Consider the following 22,681-nt stretch of genomic DNA (forward strand, 5'->3'; position numbering starts at 1 on the left):
AGGAGCAAGGAGTGGCTCCAATGTCCCACTATTGGGGCTAGTTATGTACACTGTAAACATGTGTCTTGGAACTTTTACTTAATAACATAAGCCTTCAAGGCCAACAGGTTCTTCATGCATAGACTATGAATGTTTGTAATACTATTTTGCAAATGTTTATGTTTCATGTTTACTTTCACATGTGCTAATATAGTTGAACTATTTCGATTATTTTATTACTTATCTTATTGAGAATGTGTTGTAATGGTTTTTATCGTTGTCCCATCCTTTTGGAATATTCCACAGGATATTCGACAGACCTTTCTTTGTTTGTTGGTTATAACAGCTGTCACATCTGTTGTGGACTATTCCGCTAGATGTTAGACGGATCCTTATGGTTCATGTGTGTCTCTTCTTGGGTGGTACTATTACCTCTCACTTGGAGGCTCACTTTTCTCCCCCCTCTGTAGTAGAATAACCTTGACACAGTTGCAACTAAACACTCACTAGGCACACACCCTTGCTTTCCGAAGATACCTTTCACCCCTCTCTCTTGCTGACAGTTAGAGCCAAGGAAAATCTTTAAGAATTTGACAACCGGGCCTTTATTCCGGATGGGGATCCTACACCAAACAGTGTGAGGTCTAATTGGGACTTCACACCAAGGAGATCCCTTGAATGTTGGTGGGTCCAGCACCATCAAAGTATCTGGAACTAGAAGGAGGGAAGCTAGTATTTTATGGCTGATAAACCCACTGACCCCATCATCCATATTTTGGTCAAGACAACAATGCTCATTTCACCTCCCCTACTCTTGATTCTAAAGTTGGTGACACTTCTTAGCCCAATCCTGAATGTGAAATTTCGTATGATCAAATCTGAGCCATCAGCCCTATAACCTGTCAATTTGCAAAAGTTGTTGGATTGATCCCGGGAGTAATCAATCTTTTGTATTCTCCAAAGAATAATAAGACCACCCCCATAGGGATAGTAATTTTGACTATTGAAGACGTGGTCCTTGCCACCCTTGAAGAATTAGTAGACTATGTGGAAAAATAAGAAGAACCTCCACTCTTTCACAATGGTGACAAAGACAACATTCTACTCTCAGACACAACTTTTTACGGGTCGGGAAAAGAAGAGGAAGAGGAAGAAGAGCCATCAAATTCTGATAAAGAATAGGAGGGCAACAAAGAAGAAGACATGGCGGACCAAAATCTGGACTAGGCTAGGCAACCCTTCTTGGGGAAAATCAATTTCCTTCCTGATGAATAAAAGGGCTAGGCAACCCTTCTTGGGGAAAATCAATTTCCTCTGCAAGTTCATCTCTGAATACACTCATATTATCAAGCCAATATAGGAGATGGTGAAGAAGGATGCAATTTATAAATGGGATAGAAGGGAAAAGGACGTGTTTTCCCATATTTAGCAGGCTATAGCATAAGCACCCACATTATACATCCCAGACTTTAATAAAGATCTATTTCTCTACACTTTCGCCTTTGACACTTCTCTCACTGTTGTACTCACTCAGAAGCATGAATTGAACAATGGGTGGCCTATCTAATTCATGAGCGCAAGTCTACAAGGACCAGAGCTTAACTATCCCACCGTGGACAAACAAGCTTATGCAGTATACAAGGTCGTAAATCATTTTTGCCCCTATCTATTGAAAAATCATTGTGTTATTGTTGTCCCACACCCAACAGTTAGATCACTTCTTTTTCAACAAGAGCTAGGTGAAAGGAGAGCGAACTAGATGACCAGGTTGCAAGAATATGATCTAGAAATCAAGCCAGTTCACAAAATCAAGGGCCATGGTCTTTGTCGACTGGAAGCAGAAGCAGTAAATGCGAAGGGAGAGGAAGAAGATCCTTCAGGGTGGGAGCAAGAGATTGATATGTACAACGTTGAGTGAGCCTCCCCCACTATTAACACAAACTCTTGGTACATGAATGTGCACCAACACCTTGAACACGACACAGTGCCCCCCCACTTTTCTGCACAGCATAAGAGGGCACTCAGAATTAAAGCATTATCTTATCAGTTGGTGCATGGGGTGTTGTTCAAAAAACACCACAACGGAGTACTACTCAGGTGATTGGAGGCACATGGTTCAAAAAAGGTATTGTGTGATCTCCACGACGGACTAGTCGACGGACAATTCACAGGCAACACCACAATGCATAAGGTTATGCAAGCTGAATTTTACTGTCCTACATTATTTAGAAATGCTCATGCTTACGCCTGCAAGTATCCGCTCTGTCAAAGGTGTGTCGACATAAACAAGAAGTCAGCCACCCCACTACAGCCCATTGCAGTGGAAGAACACTTTCAATACCGGGGCTTGGACATTATTGGGGAAATATTTCCACATTCATTAAAGTAAAATCACTACATCCTAACTGCCACATGTTACTTCACATGGTGGATAGAAGCAATTCTACTCAAACAGGTGAATGATAAGGAATTCATTAGCTTTCTGTAGCAAAACAACATTTCCAGGTTCGATATTCCTACTTCACTTGTTTTCGATAATGCAACATACTTTTCATCGTTAAGCCTCTATGATTTTGCATTGGAAAATGGTATCATATTGAAACATTCAGCTAATTATTATCCGCAGGGGAATAGTCTTGCTAAATCCATGAATAAGAACCTAATCTGCATTATCAAAAAGGCCATTTTCTCTTAGCAGCGAATCTGGTTGTCTACTTTGGTAAATTCCTTATGGGCTGATTGAGTCACATTGAAGCCTTCCCTGAACATGTCCCCTTACTTCCTGGTGTATGGAAAATAATCCATCCCCCCGCCCAACATCTACTTGCATGATCTCCAACACTCAGAAGAATCCCAAGGCAAGCCATGTCTGTTAGTTCAACGTAGGATGAACACCCTTCATAAGCTATAGGAAGAAAGGTTGAACGCAAAAGAAAAAAATCACTTCATCAAAATCGTATCAAGAAGTGGTTTAATAAGATGTCTGCATAGAAAAACAACTTCAATGTGGGTGACTTGGTCTTAAAATGGGATAAATCCCACAAGGACAAATGCAAACACACTAAGTTTCAATCCCTGTGGATTGGGCCATTCACGGTGCCTGAAAAGCTTGGCCATCACACTTATCATCTTCAATCACTCGACAGGAAGATTGACTCTCTCCTTGTCAATGGACAAGACTTGAAACAATATTTTCAATGAAAATTTGGGGTCGTGCCCTACACTGTGTACATAGTCTTTCTTTTGTTGTTTGTTTTAAATTTGTTCTCGTTTTCGTTATGTGAATAAGTATTGTGCATGAATGTGTTGTGGCTTCTAAGAATGTGTGTGGTTGAACTATAAAGAGTCTTGTGACACTTCGACATTTGGCTAACCTTATGTCTGTCTTCCTTGTGTTGGTTACATCTTTTGGTCGATGAAGTTCCAACAGAAAATACGATCTGTCTGTAAGGAGAGTTTTGGTCCAACCATGAACCCATGTCTAGTCCAAAAACCTCATGTCTACACTCAGCCTTTATGTTTTGGTGTCCTTAAGCTTATACAACTAGTAGAAACAGAGAGGGGGGGAAATCTAAACGAGCAAACCTAAAGTAGAGGTCTCTATATGATTCTTTGAAGGAACAATCTTTTATGTTCTCAATAAGTCAGGATCCCTTTTCCGCCCTAAAATAAATAAGTTTCAATGCACAATTCTATTTAAATAAATAAATAAATAAAGGTGAAAGAAGAGAGAGGCTTCCTGCGCAGAGAGGTGAAGCAAGCAACTCTGCTAGGGTACTATCTAGGCTCACTGGAAGCGGAGAAATGTTTGTGTTCCTGCGTGACTCTGCTGGTATTGGAGCAACACAAGAGATGAAAAAAATCTTAAGCTCGTGAGATACACTACCCTTCCCAACTTGAAACATTGTAATTATGTTGAATCTTATGTTGTGTTCGACCGAGAAGGTATAGAGGGGACCATGTCTATTCATGGGGTAAGTGGGAAGGCCAATGTAATCTGCATGATGAATCAATACTTCCTGAAGAACCAAGGCCCTACACAGAAGAAGTTAACTAAGACAGAGAAGTTTGAGTTCAACCAATGTGTCGCCAAGTGTTGTAGTTGCTGACACTCAATTTCATAGCCTTCCTTGGTCTTTTACATTGTTGTTGCAAAGACTAGAGCTCATTTCATGAGCTTTCTTGCAGTGATTTGGTCCCTTTTGCATATTGGGTTAACTATAATCTTTTGGCATGTTTGGCTGTCATGCAATGTTTTCAATCTTGTTTTGATGGTTTCGAAGGTCGGACTTTATGCATATGAGTTGTCCTAACCATGAAAACGTTTGTTTCATCCATACACAAAGTCTTGAGCACTGTCACACAAGTGTTGTCACAATCATCTTAAAGCCTATCTTAAGTGTCGCACTTGTTGTGAGGTAGTCACATAGAGGGAAATTCTTTGTTCACGTGTTCAGATGATCTATGTTTTTGTGTTGTCAATGTATGCTAAGTGTGTGATCATAGTCAAGGTTCATCACCTATCCCACACAACCATTTCGGAAAATCTTCCCGACTGAGCAACTTAGCTTCCTCAGGCCCCAACTGAATTGCGCACTGCATAGTTTCAACCCTCTAAGATATGACCTTGTTGTTTTCTATTGCACAATTCATAGTCCCTGTCTCCTAGGGTCTTTTCACTATACAATTCGTGTGCCCAACTCCAGACCTTAACCCCCCAGAATTATGTAGTTATGTCCCCCATCTAGCCTTGAACTGCGCACTTCGCATCTTCAAGCCTTAAGCTCTTCTCCTAATTTTTGCAACTGCACAATGTGCAGTACCCCAACCTCCCCTGACATCCAAAAATGTGCATTTTTCTTTCCCAGTGCCCATTCCCTCAGCCAAACCCCATTGTCTCCAGAAACTGCACAGTCTTTTCCTTCAAGACTCTCTGAGCTACACAGTGCATTTTGTAAGGGCTCAATATCTCCCCCTAACTATTGGAAATACACAATGCGCAATCATTGAGTCCCTCTTCCCAGCCTGTCAGTTGTCCCAGGCTATTGATGGAACAAAATGCATCATCTTAGACTAGGGGGTTTTCAGATTGATGTCATCTCGTCATGAGTGAATTGCAGGAACATGTACACTATCATGTCATGGTAGGATGATGGAGAAAGAGAAGAAGGATGGAAGCATTCCTAAATACTTTCTTGTAGCTGTACTCATAAGTTGATCAATCGAGAGAAATCAAAGGGACACAAGTTTGCAACCACCATCCAAGACTAAAGATCATTGAAGATTTTGCATCACCAAGCCATGCAGAAGTGAAGAGAAAGCATATTCAAGAAGACATCCAACACTTAGCAACAACAATGACTTGAAATTTCCACATCATCAAGCAGCCCATGTCAATAGTGTCATGTCATGTCATGTCATGAGTGGTCATATGCCACATCACTATTGTGGACCATGTATATTGTATTCAAATGTATTGTAAAGTGGAAGTCCAAAGGACACACCTGGAATGTAAAGAGTCATGTAAGTTGAAAAGTCACAGGAATTCAAATAGTCATGAAGGTAGTCAAAGAGTCACCCTTGGTTATATCTACTCCCTCATTATATGAGCAAGGGACTTTTCACCTTGGCCCCTCCCGCAAGGGATTAGAGAGATTAGCCAGTGCTTTGAGGAGCAAGGAGTGGCTCCAATGTCCCACTATTAGTGCTAGTGATGTACAATGTAAACATGTGTCTTGTAACTTTTACTTAATAACAAAAGCCTTTAAGGCCGACACGTTCTTCATGCATGGACTATGAATGTTGGTAAAACTATTCTGCATATGTTTTTGTTTCATGTTTGCTTGCACATGTGCTAAGATAGTTGAACTTTTTTCAGTTATTTTAGGACTTATCTTATTGATAATGTGTTGTAATGGTCTATTTTGCGAGGTATTATACATACCTTTGTTTGTTTGTTGGTTATAACAATCATTGCATCCACTGTGGACTATTCAGTTGGATGTTAGACAGATCCTTTTGGTTAATGTATGTCTCTTCTTGGGTGGTACTATTACCTCTCACTTGGAGGCTCACTTTTCTCCCCCTCTGCAGTAGAAGAACCTTGACACATTTGCAATTGAACACTCACTAGGCACACCCCCTTGCTTTTCGAAGATACCTTTGCACTCCTCTCTCTTGCTAACAGTTAGAGCCAAGGCAAATCTTTAAGAATTCGGCAACCAATCCTTTATTCTGAATGGGACTCATACATCAAACGATGTGAGGTGTAATTAGGACTTCATATCAGGGAGATCCCCTAAATGTTGGAGGGTCTAGCACCGTCAACAACTACATAATAATTTGGTTGAGTGTTCGAGGACTTCTAAAACTCCTCTGCAACCTTAGTAGTTGTGGTAGTGGTAGTAGCATAATATACATCAAAACTACAAATCATTGATCAACATGATCACTCATGAAACTCATCATCGATTTAGCGCTACTAAAAATGGGATCATCAACAAGAGATACTTAAACATCATCTCGCTCAAAGTCTTCAAACTTGGATTGCTCAACATTATAATATAATTGAAATTGAAATTTTTTAACATGCCTAATTGGTGATTTTGGTTTGAGTGAAGGGTTCATCTCCTCTGCCTTATAATGTGGTAGAAAAAGCTTAGAACCCCTAATCAATTATTTTCCTTTTGGTGAAGGGTACATTCTTGTTAAGGCCATGGTAGAGGAGTTCAACAATCAATACTACCAACATCAACAAAGTTCAAAAATCAATGCCACCAACGTCAAGGTTCTTAAAGGGTTTCATGCTCCTGATCAAATGCCAATCTTATACCCTCATTCATGATAGAATCAAATGGAAACATTTCAAACCCCCTGAAAACGTTTAACATACCTAACTAGTGATTTTGGTTTGAGTGAAGGGTTCATCTCCTCTACCTTATAATGTGGTAGAAAAAGCTTAGCATCCCTACTCAATTATTTTCCTTTGAGTGAAGGGTACATTCTTGCTAAGGCCATGGTAGAGGAGTTCAACAATCAATACCGCCAACATCAACAAAGTTCAAAAATCAATTCCACCAACATCAAGGTTCTTAAAGGGTTTCATGCTCCTGATCAAATGCCAATCAAATACCCTCATGCATAATAAAATAAAATGGAAACATTGCAAACCCCCAAACCACGAAATCCTGAGAACCATTAAGACTAGAAGAGTCTTTTTGGTGGAAATCACATAGGAGAAAAGTTTTCCGATGTGTTTCGAACCAGCTAGTGTGGTTCATCATTAGGACCAGATGAAGAAGCAAAGCATGGCACGGGCTTAAATAGAGGGCGATGTAGAGATCGAAAGATCATATAACAGCTAGTTTATTAGAATTAATATTTTAATAATGATTATTAAGATCAAATAATATTCCTATAACAACTAATATAACGACTAGTTTAAGACTAATAATATTATAATTTATAATAACAATTCATATAAATAATAATAATGATAATTAAGAAAGATCGAAAAACATAAACATTAATAAGAAACAAACAATCCAGGTCAACCAAATACTTGGAACATAGTAAAAAATTAATAAATAGATAAATAAATAGGAGTCAAGACCTCATTAATGAGTTAAGATCCTGTAACAAAAATAATAATTAAAGGAGACTAAAATTTATATATATATATATATATATATATATATATATAGATATTATATAACAGCGAATTTATGAATGTAGGTTTTAACCCCGTACAGAAATTACTTGCATACGAATTCTAAAACACAGAAAATAAACAATGCGAGATCATAACACATAAAACACATATACACAGAGATTTTCCCCCGGATCCCAAAACCAAGACTACCAGCTTGATTTTTTGTTATGTTCCTTTCAATGTTACAATACATATTTATACATGCCGAAGCATCCAATACCATGGACCGAAAACCATCGCGTCCAAAAAACATGTGTGAAAATCATGCACAAAACCATAGGTGGATCCGCCCAACCAAACATAGGGTCCAAAACCAAAATTTTCCGGGGCATTGCCCCGGACCTCATAAAGTGGGGTTACGGGTGCCCTTCAAACCCCATGTTAACTACGTGGAAAGAATATAACACAACCCAACATTCTCCCACTTGTTGTTTTCTTTCCACAGGGGGCCATAAGAGAGCTTAGTCATTTTCCCAACCTTGAAATGCCCATTGTCTCTCTACACCAAGAGAACTTCTCAGAGCTCACATATTTTGTCAATGCATCTGCAGTATTCCTCAAAGTGTCCACCTTTACCAGCAACACCTTTTTGTCTTCTATCATATCCCTCACAAAGTAATACTGAACATCAATGTGCTTTGTCTTTGAATGATATGTAGGGTTCTTTGCCAAAAAAATTGCACTTTGGCTGTCACAGTCTATCCTTATAGCTTCCTGTACTAACCTCACACTTGAAGACAATCTCTGCAACCAAACTTCTTCCTTGCTTACATGAGTGGCTGCCATGTATTCTGCCTCTATAGTTGATAGTGGCACCACATATTGTTTCTTACTCATCCAACTGACTGCACCTCCAAATAGGTTAAACACATACCCACTTGTAGATCTTCTCTAATCCAGATCTCCAGCCCAGTCTGCATCAACAAAGCCATGAATATCTAACACTCTGTCCAATCCTGGTCTTCCTTGGTAGCACAGACCATAATCACTAGTGCCACGCAAATGCCTGAAAACCCGCTTCACTGCTGTCCACTGCTCCTTTCCTGGTTTTGACATAAACCTGCTCAATACTCCCACTGCATGTGCAATGTCTGGTGAAGTACAGACCTTTGCATACATCAGGATACCAACTGCACTTGCATATGGAACACGGGACATGTCCTCTTCTTCTTCTTGTGTCTTGGGACATTGTTCAGCAGATAACCTTGCACCTACAGGAATAGGAACCTTCACCTATTTACTATCCTGCATATTAAACCTCTGGAGTATTGTCTCAACATACTTCCTCTCGTTTAACTAGAGCTTCCTCTTTGCTCGATCTCTTTTAATTTCCATGCCCAAAATATAGTTTGTAGCACCAAGATCTTTCATGTCGAATTTGGAGGACAATTGGGTCTTCAAATCCTGGATAATTTCTTTGTCATTTCTGTTAGCGCTTGGAATTCACCTAGGCTGAGATAGACAAACTCTCAAGGCTACATCAAACCATTTCACCTCGTAGCTAGCCCTACGAGGTATGAGAAGGCTCTCTCGGGTCAGATTCGATAGATCTTTCAATAGGATTGGGCTGACCAATTAAAAATAAAGATTTTAGGCTAGTAAATTGATAGGGGGTTTGATTTGATGATTTGTGGGGGTTTTGGTGGCAATTGGTGGAAGTGCAATTCAAGGTGCGGGGATTGAGCACAGTTTTCACAGGGGGATCTAAGGGGCAAGGTAGGAATGAGTGTTGATGTCTCAATCTGAGATGGATGATCAGAGATGATAGAGGAGAAGCTAAAGAGGGCAAACACACAATTCGAATCCTCTCTAGACAGTAGAAAACATTAAAATTGAACAAACTAAAAAGCTGAGCATGTCAAAACATGAGTTCAAACTTTACCACTTCATCTGTCCAATTTAGAAGCATAAGAGAGATGTGAAACACATAAACAAACTTACAAGAACATGTAGAGAACACACCATCAACAATCAGATCCACAAGAATCCTCAAAGATGTCTGTAAAACCCTGGCTTTCCTTGCCTTGAATTGCAGAAATAGATGCACAATATACAATAAAGCTTCCTTACACAAGAGTCCAACCATCAAAATGAGAAGGAGAGAGCATAATATAGACCATCTAGACCATCTAACTCCTTTCCCCACCTCTAGGGGTCGAGCTCAGCTTCCTAGGAGCAGTTTGAACTAATTCTAAACTAAGAACTAGAAAATAGGCAGCCCAACAACTTGCCTCTATTACTTAGCTAACTCATCCATGCATTAATTTTTCACTTTTTGCATCATGGAAGCTTCTAGAAGGGTAAAGAAAGATAAAATCTACCAAAGTGCCATGAAAATATTACATTTATCCATCATCTACAAGTAAAAATAGTCAACCATAGTCAAAACAGTGTTTTTTGACCAAAAATGTGAATTCTGGCAAATCTGGAAGTTCTGGTCGCGCCCCTGGAAGTTCTGGTCGCGCCCCTTCACAGCTGTTTTTGAGTGGGTTCTACTGGTCCAAATCAGGTGCAAGATGGCTCATTGGAAAGCTTGGCCTGTCTACTTTCCATCCCAAGTGGAATTTCTGAATTTGGTGTTGATTTGACCCCTCAAAAACCATTTCTCCCAAGGTCACTTTCTGCAACTCAAAAAGTGGGCAGAAAGTCATTTTTTTTTATGTATTTTGAGCTTTTGGAGGCTCAAAACTCAAAATCAGGCTTCTCCCAAGCATTGGTAATTTTTCTTTTTGCATGCCCTTTCCAAAAATGCCAAGTTTTCAAAATTCCGAGCAGTCCTCCAAACTGGTCTCACCCAGGGTGAGACCAGTTCTTGGGAAAAACCTGTAATTTTACCAAAAAATTCACAAATGACAAAATTTTCTCCAAATTTCTTGAAATTTGGGCTGGGAGTCCCCAATCAAGTACCATGCTCAGTCAAAGAGGCTTTGGCCAAAATTTGAAGTGGATCGGGTGTTTTCCTTTGTTTTTGTGCTTTGGCCAACCGTCCTTGGAGCACCTTCGTTCTCGCCGGTATTTTTGACATTTCTCTCAAACCATGACACCTGTGTAAAAAGTGAAAGAGGTTTTTCTTCCTTGGCATGTTGTGGACAAAAACCTCTCTCAGTTTTGCAAAATTCATCTTTGATTGCTCAGAAACAGCTTTTGAGTGAGACTTGTCCCGATGTGTGAAACAAGGGATTTTGTCGAAATAGAGCGAAATGAAGGGGATAGAGGGCTTCTAAATTCTTGGGGAAATTTTTGGGAGTGGGGAGGGATGTTAGGAAGTAGGGGAAAGTGGAATCTCAGAGATTGAGTGAGGGGAAGGGGTCGAAAAGGACAAAACACAGGCCAAACCTAAAAAATTGCCAGGTTGTAGCTAGAAACTAGGGTTTGTGCAAAAATGAGGAATTTGGCGGATCTAAGGGATGGGAAGTGTTTGATAAGGTACTTTAAGGATAGGGGAAGGTGTATGAACATCAGGAAACAAGTTTTGCCGGTAATTTCACCATCCAAGAGAAATTAGCTTTCAAAACCCTAGGAGAGGGAAATGAGCTTGCCTAGGCACAACTGAAGCATGAACATGGTGTCAAATGACTCATTAGACACTGACATGATGATGACAACCCTCTGAATGATGATAGGCTTAGCTGAATGATGACATGGACTGACATTTGGGCAAACCCTAGACCTAATGCCTAGTGACCAAATTTTGCTTGAAAACTCTTTGAAATGACAAAATTTGACCTTGACACTTTAAAATCACTTTGAAAGAGCATATTTGATCACTGGAGGAAAGCTAGAAAGACTGACACTAACATTGGCTCCAATGGGGATGGCAGCTCCTTGGAGGTGCCAAGAACCTCAGACCTCTTGGGAGAGCAGACCAGTGCTTTTTTCATTGGGCAATGGAGTCAACTTATTCACACCTTTGACACAAAACTTTGACACATTTATTGAATGAGAACTTGACTGAAAACTGACTGAAACTTAACTGAAGCTTGACTCAAACCGACTCGATGGCAAACTGAAATAACTTGAAAAAACTCACTCAACAGACCAAACACAAATGACTCATGATCGACTTAACTAAAACAAGAGAAGGGCAGCAGTCCATCAAGATTTGAAATCATGATGACAACCACCTATGTTTCTTTCAAGACAATATACATCAAACTATATCAAAATGCCAATGTAACCAATCAAGCAGATGCCTTCTTGATTGATTCTCCTGATTAGATCTCATGATCAACAATAGATAGTGGTAACTGGGCATCCAAAAACATAGCTGACCATGATCTTCTTCATCACTGAACACTGCAATAAACACTATCACTGCTGGCTGCAACAAACTTGCTAGAGGATCATGAAAAACATAAAGATTTGCCACTGCCACCTCCTGCTGAAAGAACAAGGTGTCTTTTGCTTCAAATTCTGATCTGCCTTCATCATGTGCTTCGATAAAAGTATGCTCATGGGCTTCAAAAAACTCCGAACAAATGGATGAGCAGATCTCTTCTTGGAAAAACATTTCAGCACATGAAACATATGAAGAATCTGAATGGAAATCCTGAATGCTATGATCTTCTATGGTGTGAATGTGTTGTAGGTCATCTTCATATGATATCACAACCAAATTATCTAGTTCCTTATTACATCCTTCAATCATAAGGAAAGAAACTTCAGCTGATTCTTGAAGTGCACAAATGACATTTCTATCATCTACCACAAATTCATCCAAAGGAACTGTTTCACTTACTTGAATGAAGATGTCATCTTGCTTTTCATGAACTGACTGAATTACCTCCTCATGCAGGCTTTGCATGCTGTCTTCTTCTGTGGGCAGATCTGAAATGAGCTCTTCTCTTTCACCATCTTCAGCCATATAACAAATTTCAACCTGCTGATCTATAAAGCTGCTTACAAGACTGTCATCCTTTTCAGAAGAGGAAGAAGGTCCACCATCATCTTCTTGACCATGTGTGCACTGCAAATCTGCATTAACTTGAGCTGGAGCAAGACCTCTCAAGAGCTGATCTATCTCCTCTTCGGACAAAGGAGATAATGCCTTTTGTTTTCTTCTGCTCAAACAGTGATTGTCTTCATTGATTTCAAGTGAAGGAGTATACAGATTTTCCTCATACTGCTGATCCATTTCATGCAATTTCTGTTGATTGTCAAGAGGCGATTTTTTTTTATTTTCCACCATACTAAGATCTTGGTCCTGCTGCAAATTTTCATGATCGTCTCTATGGGAATCCTCTAGGTTCTCTTCATGTTGCTGAAATGGATTCTCATACAAAGCCTCCATGATCTCAACATCCATAAAATTATCATCCTCATAAAACTTCTCAAGGCTTTCAATAAAACTATAAGCATGCTTGCAACAGTCATGAACCAAATTTAATGATGGATAAGAGTCCTTATATCTTTCAATGAACAAGGCATGAAAATCCTTTAAACAATAAATACAAGCAGGCGGCAAACTTTCATACCATATTTGGGCTTTACCTTCCAGAGTGGCCAAGAATATCTTCATCAAGCAATCTTCAGGAAAATCGATCTTGAATTTGCGAATATGCATATGAAATCTTACCAGATGTAGAGCAGCATCCTTCTTACCATCATCATTAAATATAGGCAAATTCCTTGACCAATCTACCTTCGGAATTTTATTCGGAAAACCTGGAATGTGATCTCGGCTCAAGGGAGCATACCTTCTTGCAATCTGATCCATCTTGACAAATCTCAAAGCTACTGATCTCTCTGCAGTGAAGTCACCATGAAGCACAGGTTGCTGGATTCTTCAGTGAAAGGAGTCGCCAGTGAATGATTTCAGCCTTTCAAGTGTCTGATCGTTGTCCACTATCAACAATCAGATCTGAACTTGATACATGTACTGGGGTAAAGTGTCAATGAAGCGCTATGTTCACAAATCCCACGGAGATAGACTGAAGCAGCGTTTATCTACTTGCGCTGATGTAAAACAAGAGCGTTTTCGAAGGCTTCTGGCGTAACTTCAGGCTCCGTCTAAGACTTATGAAATAACACGACAATGAGCAAACAATTAATATGTTCTCCCCAGTATGGTCGCCACTATGTTAGCGCTTGGAATTCACCTAGGCTGAGATAGACAAACTCTCAAGGCTACATCAAACCATTTCACCTCGTAGCTAGCCCTACGAGGTATGAGAAGGCTCTCTCGGGTCAGATTCGATAGATCTTTCAATAGGATTGGGCTGACCAATTAAAAATAAAGATTTTAGGCTAGTAAATTGATAGGGGGTTTGATTTGATGATTTGTGGGGGTTTTGGTGGCAATTGGTGGAAGTGCAATTCAAGGTGCGGGGATTGAGCACAGTTTTCACAGGGGGATCTAAGGGGCAAGGTAGGAATGAGTGCTGATGTCTCAATCTGAGATGGATGATCAGAGATGATAGAGGAGAAGCTAAAGAGGGCAAACACACAATTCGAATCCTCTCTAGACAGTAGAAAACATTAAAATTGAACAAACTAAAAAGCTGAGCATGTCAAAACATGAGTTCAAACTTTACCACTTCATCTGTCCAATTTAGAAGCATAAGAGAGATGTGAAACACATAAACAAACTTACAAGAACATGTAGAGAACACACCATCAACAATCAGATCCACAAGAATCCTCAAAGATGTCTGTAAAACCCTGGCTTTCCTTGCCTTGAATTGCAGAAATAGATGCACAATATACAATAAAGCTTCCTTACACAAGAGTCCAACCATCAAAATGAGAAGGAGAGAGCATAATATAGACCATCTAGACCATCTAACTCCTTTCCCCACCTCTAGGGGTCGAGCTCAGCGTCCTAGGAGCAGTTTGAACTAATTCTAAACTAAGAACTAGAAAATAGGCAGCCCAACAACTTGCCTCTATTACTTAGCTAACTCATCCATGCATTAATTTTTCACTTTTTACATCATGGAAGCTTCTAGAAGGGTAAAGAAAGATAAAATCTACCAAAGTGCCATGAAAATATTACATTTATCCATCATCTACAAGTAAAAATAGTCAACCATAGTCAAAACAGTGTTTTTTGACCAAAAATGTGAATTCTGGCAAATCTGGAAGTTCTGGTCGCGCCCCTTCACAGCTGTTTTTGAGTGGGTTCCACTGGTCCAAATCAGGTTCAAGATGGCTCATTGGAAAGCTTGGCCTGTCTACTTTCCATCCCAAGTGGAATTTCTGAATTTGGTGTTGATTTGACCCCTCAAAAACCATTTCTCCCAAGGTCACTTTCTGCAACTCAAAAAGTGGGCAGAAAGTCATTTTTTTTGATGTATTTTGAGCTTTTGGAGGCTCAAAACTCAAAATCAGGCTTCTCCCAAGCATTGGTAATTTTTCTTTTTGCATGCCCTTTCCAAAAATGCCAAGTTTTCAAAATTCCGAGCAGTCCTCCAAACTGGTCTCACCTGGGGTGAGACCAGTTCTTGGGAAAAACCTGTAATTTTACCAAAAAATTCACAAATGACAAAATTTTCTCCAAATTTCTTGAAATTTGGGTTGGGAGTCCCCAATCAAGTACCATGCTCAGTCAAAGAGGCTTTGGCCAAAATTTGGAGTGGATCGGGCGTTTTCCTTTGTTTTTGTGCTTTGGCCAACCGTCCTTGGAGCACCTTCGTTCTCGCCGGTATTTTTGACATTTCTCTCAAACCATGACACCTGTGTAAAAAGTGAAAGAGTTTTTTCTTCCTTGGCATGTTGTGGACAAAAACCTCTCTCAGTTTTGCAAAATTCATCTTTGATTGCTCAGAAACAGCTTTTGAGTGAGACTTGTCTCGATGTGTGAAACAAGGGATTTTGTCGAAATAGAGTGAAATGAAGGGGATAGAGGACTTCTAAATTCTTGGGGAAATTTTTGGGAGTGGGGAGGGATGTTAGGAAGCAGGGGAAAGTGGAATCTCAGAGATTGAGTGAGGGGAAGGGGTCGAAAAGGACAAAACACAGGCCAAACCTAGAAAATTGCCAGGTTGTAGCTAGAAACTAGGGTTTGTGCAAAAATGAGGAATTTGGCGGATCTAAGGGATGGGAAGTGTTTGATAAGGTACTTTAAGGATAGGGGAAGGTGTATGAACATCAGGAAACGAGTTTTGCCGGTAATTTGACCATCCAAGAGAAATTAGCTTTCAAAACCCTAGGAGAGGGAAATGAGCTTGCCTAGGCACAACTGAAGCATGAACATGGTGTCAAATGACTCATTAGACACTGACATGATGATGACAACCCTCTGAATGATGATAGGCTCAGCTGAATGATGACATGGACTGACATTTGGGCAAACCCTAGACCTAATGCCTAGTGACCAAATTTTGCTTGAAAACTCTTTGAAATGACAAAATTTGACCTTGACACTTTAAAATCACTTTGAAAGAGCATATTTGATCACTGGAGGAAAGCTGGAAAGACTGACACTAACAATTTCCAACTAGCAACATGTCATCCACATACAAGACCAGATAAATAACATGGTCACCAATTAATTTAAAATACACATAGTGATCTGCTTTGCTTCTGGTGAAGCCAAGTCCTCGTATAAATGTATCAAATTTCTGATACCACATCCTTGGTGACTGTTTTAACCCATACAGAGACTTCTTTAACTTGCATACCAGTTCTTTCTTATCCTTCGCTGCAAAGCCTTCAAGTTGCTTCATGTAGATTTCCTCTTCCAGATCCCCATGAAGAAATGTTGTCTTCACATCCATTTATTCTACCTCAAAATCAAAAGCAGCAGCAACAGATAAAAGTAATCTAATAGAAGTTATCTTGGCAATAGGAGAAAAAATATCACCAAAATCAATTCTCGGCACCTGGGAATAACCTTTTGCTACCAACTGAGCTTTGTATTTCTCCACTTTTCCTTCTGCATTTGTCTTCTTTTTGAACACCCATTTGCTGCCAATGGGTTTCCTTCCAGCCGGCAACTCCACCATATCCCAAGCCTCATTTTTGTGCAAAGATGCCATTTCATCAACCATGGCCTCTTTCTAGAGTTTTCCATCTTTTGAATCTACTGCTTCCTTCACAGTTTTGGGATCATCGTCGGTAATAGATAAAGAAAAATTTGAACAGAAAGCAGATGGACTATACCTTTCAAGCTGCCTTCTTTCTCGAACTAATCTTCTCACAACTAGAGTTTCTGGCTCTTCATCTTTTGATTCCTCCTCTGGTGTAGAGTCTGATTCTTCCTCCTTTAGCTCAAACTCTATCTTCTCGGGTTCCTTTCATTGGACTTCATGTTTAATAACATCTTTCACCTCTCTAAACACCACATCTCGGCTGTACACAACCTTCCGTGTGACTGGGTTCCAAAGCTTATAACCCTTTAAACCATCCTTATACCCAATAAAGATACACTTTTCAAATTTACTATCCAACTTGGTTCGTTTCTCCTTTGGAACATGTACATATGCATCGCATCCAAATACCCTCAGATGTGAAAGAGAGGGTTTCTTACCAGTCCATACCTCTTGTGGAGTCTTATCCTCCAACGCTGATGAAGGTGACCTATTGACCAAGTAACATGCAGTATCCACCGCCTCTGCCCAGAATTCCTATCCTAACCCGGCACCACTGAGCATGCTTCTTGCCCTTTCCATCAACGTCTTTTTCATTCTTTCTGCAAATCCATTTTGCTGAGGTGTATATGGAGTAGTCTTCTGTCGTGCTATACCACACTTCTTACAGAATTCTTCAAATTCCTTATTGCAAAACTCTCCACCGTTATCTGTCCTCAGCACCTTTATCTTCTTCTCTGTCTGGTTTTCCACTAGAGCCTTAAATTCTTTACACCTGTCAAAGACTTCAGATTTCTTTTTAAGGAAATATATCCATGTATTCCTTGAGAAGTCATCTATAAATGATACATAGTACACAAACTTACCTAGTGATGGAACCTTCACAAGTCCAAACACATCACTGTGCACAAGTTCTAATATCTGTTTCGCCCTCTTACTATCAGAGGGGAAACTCACTCGATTCTACTTCACATATACACAATTTTCACAGAAATCAAAATCCAGAGAGCTATTACTCATACCTTCTACCATACCTTTACCATGAAGTACCCAAAGGCCCTTTTCTCCAATATGTCCAAGCCTTTGATGCCACAACATGGTCTTCTCTCCAGAGACCACTAGATTTTCTGCTCCACTTTTAGGAGCCACAGAACTATTGCACCCATCAATAACAGTGCTACCTTGCAGCTTCTATAGAGTTCCAATCCGAACTCCCCGCATCAATACCAGTGCTGCCCAAACCATCTTGCAGGTATCCTTCTCAAACACTGTTTTTACACCTGCATCATCCAACTTGCTAACAGAAATTAGATTTTTGGCTAATGCAGGAATATGTAGAACACTTGGAAGCGTTCTAACCCTTCCACCTTGCAACTTCAACTTTACTTTTCCACGACCAACGATTCTAGCCTTCCTGTCATCCCCCAAGAAGACATCACCACCATCATATTTCTCATACTCACAGAACCACTCTCTATGGGGAGTGAAGTGAAAGGATACACCTGAGTCAAACAACCATGCCTCATGATCTACATGTGTACTTGAAGAAGCCAAGTACACATCCCCACCTTCATTTAAGGTGGTTTTCGCCTCTGTAGAAGGAGCCTCATCAGATCCCTTTCCTTTGTCAGGAGCTTTAGATTTATAGTCCCTTTTGTAGTGCCCTTCCTTTCCACATTTCCAGCACACCACCTTTACAGGTTTTCCTGGAGATTTAGATCTCCCTTTAGATTTAGATCTCCCACCCGATGACTTATTTTTGTTTATGTTCTGGGTCCGCCCTCATACAGACAAGGCATCACCATTTTGGTTGTCCATATTTTTCTGTCTCATCTCCTCCGTCAACAAGGATGAGACTATTTCATCAAATTGCAAGGCAGTTGCATTGCTACCTATTGCAATAACCAGACTATCCCCCGAATTTGGTAGAGAACACAACAAACTGATGCACTTATCTTCATCTGAAATTTTAATATCAATAGATGCTAACTGACTTACCACAATATTAAATGCATTCAGATGCTCTGTCATCGAGTCTCCATCTTTTATCCTCAGGTTATACAGCTTTTTCCACAGGAATAGTTTATTCACCAAAAACTTAGATTGGTACAAAGTCCCTAACTTCTCTCACAAAGCCTTTGCCATAGCTTCCCCTGATACATTCAGCAATACTAAATCTGAGACACACAATCGTATTATGCTCTTTGCCTTCCCATCCAACTTCTTCCATTCTTCATCGAACACTCCCGTTGGTTTAGTACCCGGATCTATCGCGATCCACTGGTCTTTATCCACCAACAGATCCTCCATCTTGAGTTTCCACAACTCAAAACTCTGACCATTAAATTTCTCGATCTCTATCTTTCCACTACTCGCCATCTTCTTTCACCACCAGAATTGATCTCGCAGATCTCCCACTGAACAGGGTCTACAGCAGGCCCGAGCGAAACCCCTCAGCAACAAAGGCGTCCCCTTGAAGACAAAACATCTCTGATACCAAATGTAGGTTTTAACCTCGTACAGAAATTACCTGCAGATGAATTCTAAAACACAGAAAATAAACAATGCAAGATCATAACACATAAAACACATATACACAGAGATTTTCCCTTGGATCCCAAAACCGGGACTACCAGCTTGATTTTTTGTTATGTTCCTTTCAATGTTAGAATACATATTTATACATGCCGAAGCATCCAATACGATGGATCGAAAACCATCGCGTCCAAAAAACATGTGCGAAAATCATGCACAAAACCATAGGTGGGTCCGCCCAACCTAACATAGGGTCTAAAACGAAAATTTTCCGGGGGGTTACGGGTGCCCTTAAAACCCCTTGTTAACTACATGGAAAGAATATAACACAACCCAACAATGAAAAATAATATTTTAATAATGAATATCAAGATGATCAAATAATATTTCTATGTTCAAGATTAGGCAAATTCAATTCGAGAGAGCGAGCTAGAGATGATTCGCGCGTGCAACATTAACCCCTGCCCTCCAACACCATGGCCTCGGGAGGGGGCCCTGAGGCCCCTCCTCCTTCGCCTCCTCCACCAGAGATCCTTGCATTTAGGAAGCTGATTGACGACAGTAGTAAATGCCCAACAAGGGAAACTCAATGAAATTTTGTAAAGAAACTCGACAACATCCCCACAGTCGCCCTGCTTGTTGAAGATTCTTGCAGATTTGCTTTGAACTTAGATGAAAGAGGGCTCATCAATCAATTTACAGGGCTATGGCCTTCCCCCAAGGCTATCGAGGCGTGGGTACAGAGGAACTGGCGACCACTAGTAAAGGAAGGCATCAGAAGCTTCCTGGTTGGTAAGGGATTTTTTGTCTTTGTTTTTGATTCAGTAGAAGATAGAAATCTCATCTTTAGGAATGGACCATATTTCATGGGACCTCAGGCTCTGTATCTAAACTCATGGTCACCAGACTTCGATCCGACACAAGATGTGTCGTTAGCAGTTCGAGCGTGAGTGCGCCTCCCTCATCTTCCACTACACTGCTGGAACCCAAAGTCACTAGAAATGATTGGTAACACCCTGGGAAAATACATAGATAGAGAGGAGCGAAGGGATCAGTATTCATGTGCAAGAATATGCATCAAAGTCAACCTAGAAATAGGGTTACCTGAAGCCATAAAGTTAACAATAATAAACTAGTCTTATATCCAAGAGTTAGACTACGAGAAGCTACCATTCAAATGCAGAAATTGCCATTAATATGGGCATTTCACAAGATATTGCAAAAAAAAAAGGAGGAGGAAGATATAGATAATTCGAAAGGAGAAAAATGGATCCAGGTGCAGAAAGCAGTCCAGGCCAAAGTGAGTAGCAGGAATAAAGGGAAAGAGGTACCGATGGAGTCTAGAACTCCCTTAACAGGAATGGTTCAAATAGAAGGAAGAGGAGAACAGCCAAAGACAACAGCCTCAATAAACCCATTCGAAAACCTCAACACTTCAATTGAAATTCTAGAAACAAAGACAGAGGAGATTGAACAACAAGTCCCCTCACTTGAAGCAGAAAATAAGAACATAGAAGTAACCCAACTTGACTCCCCAGTAGGAATCTCCTCCTCACCCACATATGCAAAAATGACAAGGAAAAAACCCTCGGAAACCTCTAGGTCATCGAAAGACGGGACATTTGAGAGACCCTCTAAAAGAGTTGGAAGAAAATCTCATAAGGAAGCCAAGGAAGAAGAGGCAGAGAGGCAAAAAATGCAAGGCATCCAATCCACCATTGAAATGTCTATCTGGAGAAACCCTAGAACAAGGCCCTCTAAGGGGGGATCAACTCACTCCAATTTCGTTAAATAATGAAACTAGTCTCTTGGAATTGCAGACGCTTGGGGAACCCTTCGAAAGCTAAAGCAGTCAAAGATCTTTTGAAAATAGAAACTCCCGAGATCCTCATGCTCCAAGAGACTAAGGTTGAAGGGGAAACCCTTCTTGAGATCAACAAATTAAAATGGGGAAAAAATGTAGGAAAGTCCATTAGTGCAAGAGGTACCTCTGGTGGCCTAGCAACAGTATGGTCAAAGGACAAGTATCAACTAGAAAGCTCATTTGAGACCCAACATTGGATATTCACCGAACTTCAGCACCTCTCTAGTAAGCTCTCCATCTTACTCTTCAACCTTTATGTTCCAGTCCACCTTACAGAGAAGAAAGAATGCTAGCAGACCTTGTCTGATTTCTTAGACATTTACTCCCCTCAGAATATAATAGTGGCTGGAGATCTCAACCTCTTCATTGATCCAAAAGAAAAGAGAAGTGGCAATAGTGGAAGGGACCAAATGCTTCCATTAGTAGAGGATTTGATACTTCATTGAGATCTTCTTAACTTCAAATTGAAGAAAGGTCTTTACACCTGGACAAACAATAGAGCTGGGGCAGAACACATCTCTGCTCGCCTAGATCGCTTAATCCTAGTGCAGAGCTCTTTGTTGCTAGGAAAAAGACTGATCTCCTCAAAAATTCTCCCAAAGCTGACCTCAAATCACAAACCTATTCTCTTACAGCTGGAAGAGGAAGAAAATTTGGGCCCTATCTCCTTTAGATTCAACCCGCTTTGGTCAGGGAAAGAAGGGTTCATCGAAACTGTTATGGAGGCATGGTCCATACCTACGACAGGATCTCCCAACTTCGTGTGGGAGCTGAAACTAAAAATAACCAAGAGAGCCCTAAAAAAATGGATTAAAGAACCCTCAAAGTCTCTTACCAGCAACAAAAAGGAGACATTTCAGTTATTATCAGATCTGCCAATGGATTTGGAAAGTAAGGAGATCTCTGCTTCAAATTTAGAAAAATAACAAGTTGCCCAAATCAAATCATTTCACGCTTTTCGCCATGAAGAAGAGACTTGGAGGCTTAAGTCTCTTAGCCTGTGGATTAAAGCTGGAGATCGAAATACCTCTTTCTTCCATAGGAAATATAGAGCCCGACTATCTCAAAACCATATCTCTGAAATCACTTGCTTAGATGGGACTGTGCTCGAAGGACAAGAACAGCTAAAAAAGGCAACAAAAGATCATTTCCAGAATCTGTATAAAGAGGAAGGGAATGGGAGTGAAGAAGTCACCTCTGGATTTATCTCCCACATTCCATCTTTGTTAAGCAAGGAGGACAACACTAATGTTACGAAACCTTTCTATGAGGAAGAAATATGTAAAGTAATATGGTCCATGGAACCAGACAAGGCACCAGGATCTGACGGGTTCTCAATTCATGTTTACAGAATCTACCAGGAAATAATAAAAACTGATCTTCTGAGGATGATTAAAGCTTTTCATCAAAAATCCAAAGTGGGAGGTAGTACTAACTCTACCTTCCTTGCATTAATTCCAAAAGAAGTGAATCCGAGAACTTTTGACAGGTTTAGGCCAATCTCGCTCTATAATGCATCATACAAAATCCTGACAAAACTGTTGGCAAACAGAATCAAGCCAC

This window comes from Pinus tabuliformis, chromosome X, assembly GCF_031772625.1.
Source record: "Pinus tabuliformis cultivar Carrire ecotype Pingquan chromosome X, CPIR1, whole genome shotgun sequence".
Lineage (NCBI taxonomy): Eukaryota > Viridiplantae > Streptophyta > Pinopsida > Pinales > Pinaceae > Pinus > Pinus tabuliformis.